The sequence below is a fragment of the Coenobita brevimanus genome, chromosome 64 (genome assembly GCF_032717465.1).
Source record: "Coenobita brevimanus isolate Jiangsu-jjx chromosome 64, ASM3271746v2, whole genome shotgun sequence".
NCBI classification, from domain to species: domain Eukaryota; kingdom Metazoa; phylum Arthropoda; class Malacostraca; order Decapoda; family Coenobitidae; genus Coenobita; species Coenobita brevimanus.
Genome location: NC_137017.1, coordinates 24574113 through 24589714, shown reverse-complemented (window position 1 = coordinate 24589714; position 15602 = coordinate 24574113).

The following is a 15602-nucleotide window of genomic DNA, read 5'->3' as shown; positions in this document are numbered from 1 at the left end:
CCTTCCTAAGAACAATAGCCAATCGATTTTATTTCCATCACAGCTTAGAAAAATGTTGGTTGTGGGTATAACTCTGACAGCACCCAAACGGAAGCTCCCTAATACCATTTTGCAAGTGATTTACAGGTACTTTGCTTATTGTATATTACTGTCCTCCCCTATGCTGCATAAACCCATTTACCATCGCAATACTCTGCATAAATCACGTACAAAAAAGGATATTAACCAGGCATATCCAAAAATAATTCGCTAAGGAAGAGGTGCTAGGGAGTCTCCTTAAGCGACGAGAATACGAGCCTGGGTACACGAAGAAACCAAATCTGTCCTCCGTGTCATAAAAAAAAAAAAAAAAAATGAACTAGTTCAAACGACACAAGAAATTTATGCAAAACTGTACAATTTAATATCGTGGTAGCAGTCAGTTCAGGATTGAGAGAGAGAGAGAGAGAGAGAGAGAGAGAGAGAGAGAGAGGAAATAATCACTAGTCAAAAAGCAAAAATGTAAGTAGGCGGGTCCCGTCCTTCGTAGAAAAAAAGAAAATGGTAAATAAATGACGCCTCAAAGATATAGCGAACGTAAAAGAACTGATGATGATGATGATGATGATGATAGAACAAAAACGAGTCTAAAAATACCCTCCAGGAAAATCGTCATCTGAAAATGGTCAGAAAAAAATAATCCAGAGAAAACCACTTCCTAGAAAAAAAAAAAAAGTCAAAAAAAAAAAAAAAATCTGAAAATCGCCAAATCCGTCCCTCCCAAAAAATCGCCGGAATGAAATCTGGTGAAAGCGTGGCGTGGTGCAATGCGACCGACTCTTTAATCCGGGTCGGCGTTTGCAATGCTGAAAAATATGCAGTGTCCAACCATGGCGAAATCCCGGTGGCTAGAGGGGTAAGGGTGAGGTGGGGGAGGGGTGGGGGTGGAGGATGGAAGAGAGGGAAAAATGAAGAGAGGGACATAAGGGGCAGGGAGGGAGGGAGGTACGAGGAGAGGGGTGTAAAGAGAGGGATTGGTGGGGGAAGGGAAAAATTGGGGATGGTGGAAGAGAGAGAGACAGACACAGAGGAGTAAAAAGGGGGACTGGATGACAAAGAGGGTGACGACGATGTAGGGACGGGAAGGGGAAGGGAGTTGAGTGTAGGGGGAGGGGGAGGGGAGGGAAGGGAGGGTAAATGAAGGGAGGAGAGGAGGAGAAGCAAGGGGAGAGGAAAGAGAACAGAAGGGATGGAAAGGGAGAACAACATAAATTAGAAAGAAAAGAGTCGTCTTCGGCCTGAAAGAAAAAAATATTCCCTTGTACTTTACTGATCCAAACCATGTCGATATTTAAAGACAATTACGTGGAAGAAAACAGGAAGACGTCAGATGCAAAGTATAAGACTGTGGAAGGGTTGTTAAGAAACAGTAAAGTAGCTATGGCGCCTTGACGATCTAGTTTCAAGGAGCCTATACCAATTACTTAACTTTTTGATGAGGCAAATAGACTAAACCTAAAAAGAGGCTGAAATGGCCAAAGAAAACAGCGAGAAAACGAATATTCGAAGATAAGTATTGGACGCTATACAAGGAAGGTCAGGGTGAGACAGAGACAGACAGAAGTACCGAGACAGAAACTGGGTACTAGAGAAAAAAGGACAGGAACAGACAGAATGGGAGAGAGACAGCTATAAATACAGACAGATCTTGGGTGCTGTATAAGGAAGAACAGAAAGAGACAGACAAGGTAAGAGACAGGTATGAAGACAGACAGATTCCAGATTTTCCACCTTAGACTCGGCCCTGTCATAACTGAAAGGTGCCAGCAGCTTCCTTCAACTCACTGACGTCCTTCTTAAATTAACCTGCCTGACGAGAGGTTAATTACACCATTCCTTTCCCACCTATTTTGTATGGCTCAAGACCTATTGTTAGAGAGAGAGGGGTTGAGAGAAGAGCGAGCGAGTGAAGAGGGAGTGAGAAAATGAATGGGAATGTGGTAACGTGAGAGGGGAGAGAATGTATGGGAATCTGAGTGAAAGAGTGAGTGAAGCAGTGAGAGTCTAAATCCAGTGAGTATAACAGAGAGAGAGAGAGAGAGAGAGAGAGAGAGTAAAAATATAAATCGAGAAAGTATGAGGTGACTAGAGAAAGAGTAAGGAAGAGTGAATGCTAAGGTAAGAGATTATTTGAGATTTTTAGAAGGATTCGTGAAAAACTGTACTGGAAATGACATTGAGTGAAAAAAAAAAAAAAGCTGGTTCAGTCACATGATAAAGGGTAACTAGGAATAACCAGAAATAAATCATCGCAGGCCTTCTCAGTCTAAGGCATCGTTTTTATTTTTTTTTACTATCTCTTTGCTAATATTTTCAGCATTCGATAGCCCCTTAGTAGCAGCCCCCTTCCCCCCCTAGTTAAAAAATAAATAAATCCTGGGTTAAATCGTCTGGCTGCAGTAAATATAGCAAGTTGGTGAATTTAATGACAAACCCGACTCTATTTCAGAACCATAAGTATAATATCAAGGGCACAACGCACCATCAAATTTTATCTTCCCCTGTCATCTCGGCTCATATTCACGTCAGTTAAGGAAGCTCCCTAACACCTCTTCCTTAGAGATTTATTTTTGGATATAACTGGTTGACATCGTTTTGTACGTTACTTCTGCAGAGTATGGCGATGTTCGAGGGTTTACGTATGGGAGAGTAAGGTGTAATAAACAAAATAAACCGCTTAGGAAAAGGTGTTAGGGAGCTTCCTCAACTGATTAGAATTTGCAGCTTATTTCTCGTAGTTAAAAGGCAGCAATAGACAGTACTGAGGCTCTACATCCTCTCCACAGCACTTCTTCGTGACTAGTATCTACTGTTACAACTCAGTGTTCAAGGTGGAGAGATGAAAATTTTAAGCCAAATTAGAGCAGAAAGGGTACAGTAGCAGCAAAACCCTGTGAAATATGTTAATCTCCGAATCACCTTCCTTTCCACCCTCTTTGGTACGAAGCTAAATTCCTTCATGATGATCGCTCCATTGTTCACAGCGTTGTTGTTTTACGTGTTGTGTTTATGTTATTGGATTGCTGGTATTTCTCTCTCTCTCTCTCTCTCTCTCTCTCTCTCTCTCTCTCTCTCTCTCTCTCTCTCTCTCTCTCTCTCTCTCTCTCTCTCTCTCTCTCTCTCTCTCTCTCTCTCTCTCTCTCTCTCTCTCCTTTTTGTTACTGGTTTGCTGGTATTTCTTTCTTCTCTCTCTCTCTCTCTCTCTCTCTCTCTCTCTCTCTCTCTCTCTCTCTCTCTCTCTCTCTCTCTCTCTCTCTCTCTCTCTCTCTTTTTGTTACTTTTTTTCTGTTTTTTGTTTCTTCTCTCTCTCTCTCTCTCTCTCTCTCTCTCTCTCTCTCTCTCTCTCTCTCTCCTTTTTGTTACTGGTTTGCTGGTATTTCTTTCTTCTCTCTCTCTCTCTCTCTCTCTCTCTCTCTCTCTCTCTCTCTCTCTCTCTCTCTCTCTCTCTCTCTCTCTCTCTCTCTCTTTACGGCCATTTTTTTGGTGTGAATTAATGAAGACTCTTGACAAAGCAGTAAATCTCCCTCAGAGAATTGCCCTGCAGGATTAATGGGGGATTTTTGGCTTTTAAAATATATATTTTATAGATTCCACGTTCTTTGAGTCTGCGCCATTTTTCTTGCTTTTGTTAAGAGAGAGAGAGAGAGAGAGAGAGAGAAAGGGGAGGAGGAAGAGGGGAGAAGGGACTGGGAGTATGATGGTGGGAGAGGAGTTGGGTGCGACAGAGAGAGAGAGAGAGAGAGAGAGTCCTGGGAGTGTGAGGAATGGAGAAGAGTAAAGTGGGACAGAGAGAGAGGGGGGGTGGGAGGCGAGGATGTGTGAAGTTGAGAGATACTTAATAAAACATCATCTATATCTGCAGCTCCCTGAACCTGCTTGCTCTAATCAAACAGACAGACAAACAAGCAAACACGGCCATCAATCAGTCAAAACCCTCAACTTTGATCCTCTCATGGCCTCGTTTTCTGTCGCAGGATGTACTTTATTAGGGGACACTATTTCATTCAGGTGAAAATGAGAGGATTATAATTATTATTATTATTATTATTATTATTATTATTATTAATTATTATTATTATTATTATTATTATTATTTTACTTCCGCTGGTACACAATACTAGAGTTGTTCATATCATAAGACTGTTGAAAATGAACCAATACTGTAAATACTGGAAATAATACTGTAAATACTGTAAACAATACTGTAAATGATGAAGATAATACTTGAAACTCTATATAATACTGTAAATGCTGGAAATAATACTATAAATACTGGAGATAACACTTTAAATAACGTAGCTAATACTTTAAACATTGGAGATAATACTTTAAACACTGGAGATAATACCGTAAATACTGGAGATAATACTGTAAATACTGGAGATAATACTGTAAATACTGGAGATAATAAATACTGGAGATAATACTATAGATCCTGGAGACAATGCTGTAGTACTGGAGATAATGCCGTAAATACTGGAGATAATACTGTAAATAATATAGATAACACCGTAAGAATAATGGAGATAATACAGTAAACAATATTATTTAGGCCATCCTTTTCAATGACACAGGAAAGGTATAACAGTTACTTAATTTCTCACCTGTAATGCAATGGCAGGTGTACAGAATAAGTATGTACAACTGAAAGCATAAGTTTATGGTCCAGTAGCACATTAGGAGTGGCTGAAGAAAGTTACGAGTTTCTGTAAGTTACAGTCGATTCCCCGTCGTAACTTAAGGTATATATTTAACAGGAAGAACTCGACAAGGGAAGATCTTGCACTCTTTTCCCTGATCTTCAAGAAAACATTTATCGATGGAACATGACTTTTGAAGCCGATTGTACATTTGCCATTTATCTCTCTCTGTGTGTGATAAAGATTGTTCAGATTTCACATAGCTGACAAAAATAGTGCAGTAAAAAGGAGTCACCCTTGCAAGAGCTTAATACACCGTGTTAAGTGGATTATTGAAACTAAAGTCCATAGGCTGGGTGAGGTAGTCATAACTGATAGCCTTGGATTTACTGACTTACATTGATTGCACACACACACACACACACACACACACACACACACACACACACACACACACACACACACACACACACACACACACACAAAATATCCTTTAGTGCTATCAGACAGTGCACGGATGGCTTCAACCTGTAAACCACCAACCACTTGATATTTCCTTCCATCATAAGCGTGGGTCTGGTAGCGGGATAGGGTTGCGTGAATGGTTTTTATACGCTTTTTACTCTAACTTGGCCTAAAATTCTCTCTCCATCTGGAATGCAAACTTGTAACAATAGATTTACGCCAGAATATTAAGGCATCAGTCATGAAGAAGTGGCATGGAAAGGATGTAGAGTGGAGGCAGTATTTATTTCTGGCCCTCAAGTACGTGAATTAAGTTTTAGAAGAATGAAAATCTGGGCCAAGTTGGAGTGAAATGGGTATAGTTTGGGAGTAATTCAGAGTCAGTATAGATTCCTTCGTACACTTGAGTTAAGGTGTTTATAATGCAGAATAATTATCACTCTTTGTAGATATGGAGGAAATTATTAAGTAATATTACGTTTGGACCGGGAGGCACACACGCACCTACCATCAATTCCCCGTCAGTAAGAAGCGAGAAACAAAATAAATCGTTTAGGAGAAGGTGTTAGGGAGCTTTCTAAACCGACGAGAATACGGTCTTGACTATTTCGTAACATATGCCTTAATGATAAAAACCTTGTCATAGTTACTTCAATCTCCTTTTCCGGTATTCTTTAGACATAAATACGCAGAATCGAGACACAAAAAAGCGATTACGTTCAATTCCCTGTCGTAACTTTGGCTTTAATTTGTAAGAGGGACAAGAGGGCTGTCGAATCTCCCTCCGTCTCCCTTTCTAGCTTCACAGACGAGAGAGAGAGAGAGAGAGAGAGAGAGAGTTGGTCCGTGGAGGCCAGTAAAAATATGCTAGTGCGTCTGAAAGCCTCTCAACAACAGACCAACCTGGTGCTGGAATTCTAAGAGAGGCAAGTGTTCTCTCTCTCTCTCTCTCTCTCTCTCCCTCTCTCTCTCTCTCTCTCTCTCTCTCTCTCTCTCTCTCTCTCTCTCTCATCACATACCTTTCCTTTTTGTTTTTCACTGCTCTTTCCTTCTCGTCTCTCGTTTCAACTCCTTTCCTCTCCTCTCCTCTCCTTTCCCTCTTCTTTCACCTCCAGTTTCTCCTCTCCCTCTCTCCCCCAGTCTTTTTCTCCCCGCTTTCCTCCTTCCTCTCTCATCTCTTCTCCTATCCTCTCTTCTCTCTCCTCTTCTCCCTCGTACTCAGTCTCCAACTCCACCTTCTTCGCCTCTGCAATGATTAATATCCATCCAATATTTACTCCCAATGCCACTCAGTAAAAACAATTCCCGTATTTTTTCATTGTGTGTGTGTGTGTGTGTGTGTGTGTGTGTGTGTGTGTGTGTGTGTGTGTGTCTGTCTGTCTGTCTGTCTGTCTGTCTATCTGTGTGTGTCTGTGTGTGTGTCTGTGTGTGTATGAGTGTGTGTGTATGAGTGTGTGTGTGTGTGTGTGTGTGTGTGTTATGTTTGTATGTGTGTTATGTGTGTGTGTGTGTTATGTGTGTGTGTGTGTGTGTGTGTGTGTGTGTGTGTGTGTGTGTGTGTGTGTGTGTGTGTGTGTGTGTGTGTGTGAGAGTGAGTGTGTGTGTGTGGTTTGTGTGGTTTGTGTGCGCACGAAGACTAATGGAAGGCAAACACGGTCGTGAGAGTTGGCTAGCGTTTAATGAAATATTCCAGCTCTGTTATTATTCCCATTTTTGCTTTCCCTTCCTCATCTTCCATCTCTCACTTTCGCGAAGGATTTTTTTTTTTTCACTCCGCCTTCCTATTCTCATCCCCATTTTTTTTTTTATACACTGTTTTATTTTTTCCACAAAGTTTTTCTCTTTTCACCATTTTTGCAGTGGTCTATACTTCTATTACTTTTCTTTTTTTCTCTCATTTTTGCTCATTTTTTTTCTTTCATCGATTTCAACATGGATTTTTCACGCATTTCCCTTCTCGTTCATTTTCACCAAAGAGTTTCATCTTTTTTATTTTTTTTTTAATGGATTTCTAGTAACACCTTCTCCGTGTTCCCCATTTTTTTTTTTCTATTCATGTGCTGGTTTTCATTCCTTTTCGACATGGAGTTTTTTGTGTGTGTGTCGTTTTTCCTCCTTATATATATCGACAAATCCTAACCTCAGGCACCTACGCTCCTGACGACTAGACGCAAGATGAAGCCATAGAACAAACAATAAGAACAAAAATAAATCAAGCAAAGCAGAATAAACAATAGAACAAACTGGATCAAACAACAGACAAGCAACAGAATAAATCAAAACAATAGAACAAACAATAGAACAATAGATCAAACAGAACAAAAGAACAAACAATAGATCAAATAGAACAAACAATGGAACAAACAATAGAACAAACAACAGAACAACAACAAACAATGGATCAAAAAAAGCAAACAATAGAACAATCAATAGAACAATCAATAGAACAAACATTAGAACAAACAACAGAACAAATAATAAAACAACAGAAAAAACAATAGAACAAACAACAGAACAAAAAACAGAACAATAGAACAGTCAGTAGAACAAACAAAAGAACAATAATTTTCCCTTCCACATCATCTCTCCCTTGCTTCATGCATTTTTTTTCCTTCATATTTAATTTCCCTTTCATCCTCTTTCTTAATTATATTGGTTTCTTTTTTTTTTCCATGTTCATTTTCACATTTCTTCATCCTCGGTCACTTTCTACAGAACCATTTTTTTTTCTTACTTTCTTAGCCACGTCCTTCGTCATTCATGGTACAAACTACATAGATTTCATGGTTTTTACTCCTTTTCGACCTTGATATTAGTTTTTAAAAAATGACCTACTCTACAGTGAATTAGTTTTTTTTTTTTTCTTATTACGCATCCTGATCTTACTCGTCTCTCTCTCTCTCTCTCTCTCTCTCTCTCTGCTTTCTCCTTTACACCTTGATTATTTTCTATCTGACTCACGAAAAAAAAAAAAAATGGATCATTTGGTAACTCAGAATTGAATCTCTAGGAAGAAAACGAGACGTGGAAACTCTGAGTACTCTTTTCTTCTTCGTCCCTCCTGTAAAACAAAATAAGGTAATTTCCCTCCCGTATATTAAAATAAAATAAAAAGTCGTGCGAAGAATGTTCACGCTAGATGGCTCCCTTCTATAACAGTACATCTATCCTTCAGTGAGTGGATAGACACGGTAACAGGCGGTCCCATTATAATCCTGGTCAAATCTCAGGGGCTCACTTGCTATCCCACTCCAGTACAACGAAGGGTAGATGACCAGCCTACTCCCTCGGTGGCATTACCTTCATTCGCCTCGTGGACATTACACCGATGGCAAGCTGTCACTCCGTCTGGGTTGGTGTAAATATATGGTGGCTTGCACTCCCAACTCACCCTACATTTGATCCTTCACTGATTACGTCGCTGCTGATACATTTAGGGGGAAAAGTCTGCCTGTCTTTCTGGGTCTTTCACCGCTTAGCTCATGTCCCCTACTTTCGTCCAAAAAATATTACAGGGAGTCATAATTTCTGCCCACACTGAAGAGGACACAATGAGCCTGGCTGCTACCATTTCATTGTTTTTTTCTGTATCAAAAATTCTGACTTGTAAATTGAAAAATTAAAATACTGCACATGATCATATTGTTAGTGATTTTGTAGATTAATGCCTTGAGGCCGGAGACGCTTTTTTGTTCATGCTCTCTCCTGACGATTTTCTTCCGCGTCAGGAGATTTGCCCATCTGGAGGGGTTAGATATAGCCTTTCAGCACGATAGCCCTTCCAAAAGATTAATCAAATCGTCTGGAACCAGTTAGAATTAGATTAAAAAAAAAAAAAAAAAAAGACACGGAAGTCAAAATAATGTCATTAAGGTTAAGTAATAATGCTCAGTTCCGGATGTAAATATTGTTCTGCTTCATTGCGATAACTAACGAGACAGTGAGCGATGACATTCGAAATTCGGTTATACGATTCCTCTCAGCCCCACAAGCTGTTCAGAATATTGCGTGGGAGCTTCAGAACGGTTCGATAAATTGTTGAAGAATAGGATTTTCTGCAAATAAACATAAGTATTTTTTTGTCTCACCCACCCACCCTTTAACAGAGCCTGGATCCGTATCATTCAGTGTTTAAATTGTCTGTGAGTGTGTGTGTGTGTGTGTGTGTGTGTGTGTGTGTGTGTGTGTGTGTGTGTGTGTGTGTGTGTGTGTGTGTGTGTGTGTGTGTGTGTAGATTTCACAGATTATTCCTAAGGTCCAGCACTCCTCATCCTACGCCCCACACACCTTCATAGGTCATTTCTTGGGCACATCGTCCATACTGAATACATTCAATTCCTGTCACATTTAGGACTGGTGTAGCTATAGCAGCTACAGTAGGGTGTTTTATATTATTTTATTTCATTTTAATTTTTAGCAAGTAGGTGAGTCCTGTGGAAGATCAGTAAAGTCCTAACGAAATTCATTCAATCAGACTTTTCCTTGCTCTTGAACGGGATCGAAATCACGTCCTTTCAAACACCACTTCACCAACAACCACTTAACCACCCCACAAACTTCCAGAAATGTCAATTGCTTTTAATCTCGTATACTCATTAATGCAAAGATGAAATATTTTTTTATCATGTACAACCCTCCTCCTCCTCCTCCTCCTTCTCTTCTTCTTCCATATCTTTCTCCTCCCCCTTCTATTTCTCCTTCTCTTCTTTTATATTATATTTCTCTTCACCCTCCTCTTCCCCCTTCTCTTCTTCTACATCTTTCTCCTCCTCTTTCTCTTCCTCCATCTCTTTATTTATTTCTTCCTCTTCGCTGTTTTGATCTTTTCTTTTGTGATTCCTTCTTTCCCAGCATCCTCCTTCTCCCTCTCTCTCTCCTTCCTCTCCTCCTCTTCTTCCTCCTTCTCCTCCTCTGCCGCCTCCTCCTCCTCCTCCTCCTCCTCCTCCTCCTCCTCCTCCTCTTCCTCCCCTCCTTCTGTTTCTCCTGCCACGAGGGGTTACCTGAAACTAGAGAAAGAGAAATGGAGGAAGGGAGAGAAAAAGAAGGGGAAGAAAAACAAAAGGCGTAGCAGGGGAGAGAGAGAGATAGATAGATAGAGAGAGAGAGAGAGAGAGAGAGAGAGAGAGTTAACAGATAATTCAGAGCTATTATATTTACCATCGTATTTAAGTCTGCCACATGGTAAAGAACTTAAGACAGTTCTCACCATGAAGTTGTTACACAGAAGAGAGAGAAGAAGGAGGAGGAGGAGGAGGAGAAGGATTGGAAGACTAAGAGGGAGACAGGAAGAAGAAAACGAAGGATAGGGGACAAATGAAGGAAACAATGAAATAGGAAGAGGAGGAAGAGAAGGAGGAAAAGGAGGAAGAAGAGGAAGAGGAAGAGGAGGAGGGAGTGAAGAGGTATGAAGGAATGTGTGAGAGAGGAAAGAAGAGAGTCTGTAAGGCAATTAGAGGGTTACCTGATGCTCTCTCTCTCTCTCTCTCTCTCTCTCTCTCTCTCTCTCTCTCTCTCTCTCTCTTTCTCTTCTCCTGTTGTTCCCTATCCCCAGCGAGTTCAGTTGAGAGTGGGTAACGCGCGGCATTTATCCGTAGAGGAGGAGGAGGAGGAGGTCAAGGAAGAGGAGGAAGAGAAGAATGAAGAAGAAGGGGAAGTGAGGTGAAGGGGAAATTATGATGAAGAGGAAGAGCAGTCTGATTAAGAGGAAGGTGACGGGTAGGAGGAAGAAGAAGAGGAGGAGGAAGAGGATGTACTTAGGCAAGATATAAATGTTCCTCTAGGCTAATTCCTCTTCCTCCTCCTCCTCCTCCTATCTACATAACTTATTTCCTGTCTCCCGTTTCTCCTTCTATCTTTCACCACCTTTCTCTCTCCAGTCCTCTTTCTCTCTTCCTCTCATCTTCCCTCCATCCCCCAGGCCTACTCTCTTTTTCCTCTTTTTCCCTCCTCCCATCTCGGTCCTTCTCTCCTCTTCCACTCGAATATGTCTACTTTTACCTCTTTTCTTCCTTCCTTTTCTCCTTTTCTTTTCCTACTATTTCTCTCTCTCTCTCTCTCTCTCTCTCTCTCTCTCTCTCTCTCTCTCTCTCTCTCTCTCTCTCTCTCTCTCTCTCTCTCTCTCTCTCTCTCTCTCTCTCTCTCTCTCTCTCTCTCTCTCGCCCATCTCTAATTACCCCCTCTCCATGTCCCTCCAAAATCCCTCCACCTTGCCTCTTCTTTCCTCCTTTCCTTCTTTCCCTTCCTCCTTCACTCCTTCTCTCTTCCCCTCTTCCTTCTTTCCCTCCTTCCTCCTGTGCCTCTATCCCACACATTTCTGAGGTCATTTAGTCTCAGTAACTTCACACTACGTCCCTCACTTCACCTCAGCTCACCTCTCCATTCCTTCCTCCCCCCTTTCCTCCTCCCCCTCCTCCTTCCCCTCCTCCCTTCCTCCTTCTTTTCCTTCTGTCCTTCTTCCCCTCCTTCCTTTCCTCTCCATCTCTTTTCCTCTTTTCCTCTTCTCTCCTTTCTTCCTCTCATTCCGTCCTTTCTGATCCTTTCCCCTCCCCTTTCCTTCCCTCATTCTCTCACTTCTCTCACGTCATCTTACCTCTCAGTGTCATCTCTTTCCCTTCCTTTCCTTCCATCGTTCTCCCCTTCAGCTTTTCTCCCATCCCTCTCACCTCTTTTTCCTTCTTCTTCCATCTCTTTATCTCATTTCTTCTCTCTTCCACTCCTACCTTCCCTCTTACCTGTCCACCCTCCTCTTTCTCCCATTTTCCCTCCGTTACAAACTTTTTTTCCCTCCCTCCTCTCTCGCCTTTCCTCCCCTCTCCTCCTCCGTTCCTCTCTTCTCGGTCCCCTTCTCTCTTCTCATTTCTCTGCCTCCTTTCCTCTCCTTTCCCTCCCTGCTTTCTTTGCGTTCTTCCCCTCCTTTTTCCTCCCTCACTTTCTCTACTTTCCTCCCTCTGTATCGCTTCTCCCCTCTCAGTAATTCTAGCTTTCTTGGTCTAATGCCTAACCTAACCCAACTCATTCCAACACAGCCTAACCAGTCTTAAATTAACCATCTCTCTCTCCCTCTCTCTCTCTCTCTCTCTCTCTCTCTCTCTCTCTCTCTCTCTCTCTCTCTCTCTCTCTCTCTCTAAAAGCTCCTATGTCGGCTTGATTTTGGAGGCAAGTTAATACGAGAATAAGAAGGCCGACTTGAGACTTCACTGGCTTCCTCTCTTCCTTCTTCCTCGTCTGCTCATTTTGCCATAGATTTTTATTTTTATATTGTCATAATAAATAAGACAAATAATTTTCGCTTCCTTTATTCATTTCAAGAACACACAGATCTTCCGTCTTGCTCCTTAACATTTACTTTCATCTGACGAAAATCAACTCCTTTCACCTCACTTGATGGCCAGATGTTGTCATTTTGAAGGGAAAACTTGACTACTAACCAAGGAGATTCAATCCTACCTCATAACAAAGCCTCAACGAATTTCATGTAACTATCCATCTATCTATCTATTTATAGCCAAACGCCCTGATAAACGAAAAGGGTAGCCACAAACAAATTGCCTTCATGTCATCCTGTCCCCTGCCATTTCACTGCCATCCCCCCCCGCTTAACACCCTCCTCTCTTATTTAGGCTACCTCAAGACTACATTCCTCCATCTCATCCTCGGTTTCCCCCTCCCTCTCCCACATCTTAATATTTAACTTGTGAGGGAGGCCCAGTTCCCCCAAATAAAAAAGAAAAAACGATTATACCAAGTTTCACTTAAGTAGTTAGGCGTAGGCACAAAGAACGCACCGCCTAAGATATATCCCGCAGAGCATCGAACCCTTACAAGTCTTCTCTCTCTCTCTCTCTCTCTCTCTCTCTCTCTCTCTCTCTCTCTCTCTCTCTCTCTCTCTTTCTCTCAGGAAAGATCCCACCCACCTCACACCAGTAGCGAGGCCCAGAGCAGGCTAGAACTCGGGTCGTTTTGGTATGAAGTCCAGTGCCTTGTTAAGAATATCACCAGTCTTTGTGTGTGTGTGTGTGTGTGTGTGTGTGTGTGTGTGTGTGTGTGTGTGAGAGAGAGAGAGAGAGAGAGAGAGAGAGAGGTAAGTCACAGGCTCTCTCCGAAAGTGTCCTCCAAAATTCCTGTCCCCGACATCTTTGTGGCACTCATTAGGACTCTCTCTCTCTCTCTCTCTCTCTCTCTCTCTCTCTCTCTCTCTCTCTCTCTCTCTCTCTCTCTCTCTCTCTCTCTCTCTCTCTCTCTCTCTCTCTCTCTCTCTCTCTCTCTCTCTCTCTCTCTCAGCCCAGCTCGTATGTAAGAAAGACTACCTACGCTTTAATCTTCACACACAAATGATTGGATGGATGGATGAATTAATGGATGGATGGATGGACGGACGGATAGATAGACGGATGGAAGGATGGACGAACGGATGGAAGGATAAATGCATGGATGGATGGAAGGAAGGATGGATGGACGGACGGACGAACGAAAGGATAAATGGATGGATGGACGGATGGACGATCAATCAATCATTTCCTGTGGCACCCTCGGGGATGCATAGGGCCTCGATGAACTCACACCACCACATCCTATCTTGTGCTAACTCCTCAAGATCTCCCCAACACTCATCTCCAGCTTCCCGTCTCATTGTCCTCACCCACGTCTCTTTTGGCCTTCCTCTACCTCTCCTACCAGGTGCCACCCACCCTGGTGTACCTCGTACTATTCCCTGTCTCCTGTACACATGTCCTAGCCACTTCCATCGTGAGAACCTAACATATTCATCGACCGGCTGCACTCCCGTTATTTCTCTAATTCTACTATTTGGTATCCTTTCCCACCACTTAACTCCTAATATTCTTCTAAGTGCTTTATTTTCAAACACCAAGAATTTATTTTCCATAGTCACTGTGCTGTACCAAGACTCGTGTCCATAAATTAAGATACTCCTAACCATTACCTTATAAAGTTTGATTTTTGTATGCACAGAGAAATTGTTATTATTCCAAATATTTTTAAGCATTCCCATTGCCTGATTAGCCTTCTTTAACCTTTCCTCGAATTCAAGGTTCAAAGAACCATCCTTGGCTAAATAAGTACCTAAATATTTAAACCTATCAACTTGCTTTACAACCATACCTCCAATTACACATTCCTGAGCATTTTCCATATTCATATTGATTATTTCAGTTTTTCCACAATTAATAACCAAACCCACCTTGCGGCCTTCACTCACCAAACAGTCCAACACTCTCTGCATCTCTTCTGGCCCATCACAAATCAAAACTATATCATCTGCATAATCTAAATCCAAAAGTTTCCTGTTCTCTCTCCAAAGTATACCTGCACCGGTTTCTGTTCCAACACGTTTCATAATGTAATCAATGACCAATATAAATAGTAAAGGCGATAGAACACCACCTTGAATTACTCCGGACTTGACTTCAAACGAATCACTCAGACAACCATCAACCATCACTTTACAAAATGTGTCCTCATGCATGTTCATAATGACCCTCACAAACTCCTCTGGTATTCCATAATGTCTCATGATCTTCCCCATAGACTCTCTCGAAACACTATCAAAAGCCTTTTCAAAATCAACAAAACAAAGACTTAACGGTACTCTCATTTCATTAACTTGCTGCATCAAATGCCTAACTATAAAGATCTGATCATTGCAACCACGTCCCTTTCTAAAACCAGCCTGTTCATCCCTCAGAATACCCTCAACCACCGGCTCCAACCTATTTAACAACACTCTACTGAAAACTTTCAAAGCTATCGGTGACAAAGAGATTCCCCTCCAATTACCACATTCACTCAGGTCTCCCTTCTTCGGAACTTTAACAATTACACCATTCTTCCAAACTGATGGTAGTAACCCCGTCACCCATATCCTATTGAATAGCTTGGTCAAGATCATTATTAATCTATCCCCCTCCACTTTAAACATTTCCGGAAATAAACCAACCTCCCCTGGTGCCTTATTATTCTTTAACTGTTTTACTGCTTTCTCCACTTCTGCAAGCCTCAACTCTCCTGTTTCTATATTTAAATCTTCCTGAGCAGACGGTATATCCTCTTCTGGTGGTATTGGTCTATTAAGAACTGTCTCAAAATGCTCTTTCCATCTATTTTTAATATCTCCATCTTTGGTCAATAAATTTCCTTCCCTGTCTCTAATTGGTATTTCCTTGCGTTTGCCTGCATTACCACTCAGTTCTCTAATCGATTCATATGCTATTCTTTGACTCTGTCCATCATTTTTGTTTATTAGGATTTCAGTCTCTGCAACCTTTTCATCCACACATCTTCTTTTATCTCTCCTAGCTAACCTTCTTACTTCTGAATTCAAACTCCAGTACGCAGCTCTTGCTAATTCAATCTCTCGTTCATCAACGCATTGCATCTCACTCCTCAATTTAGCCTCACCTCTCTTTTTTATCATATCCCACGTTTCCTCTGATATCCATT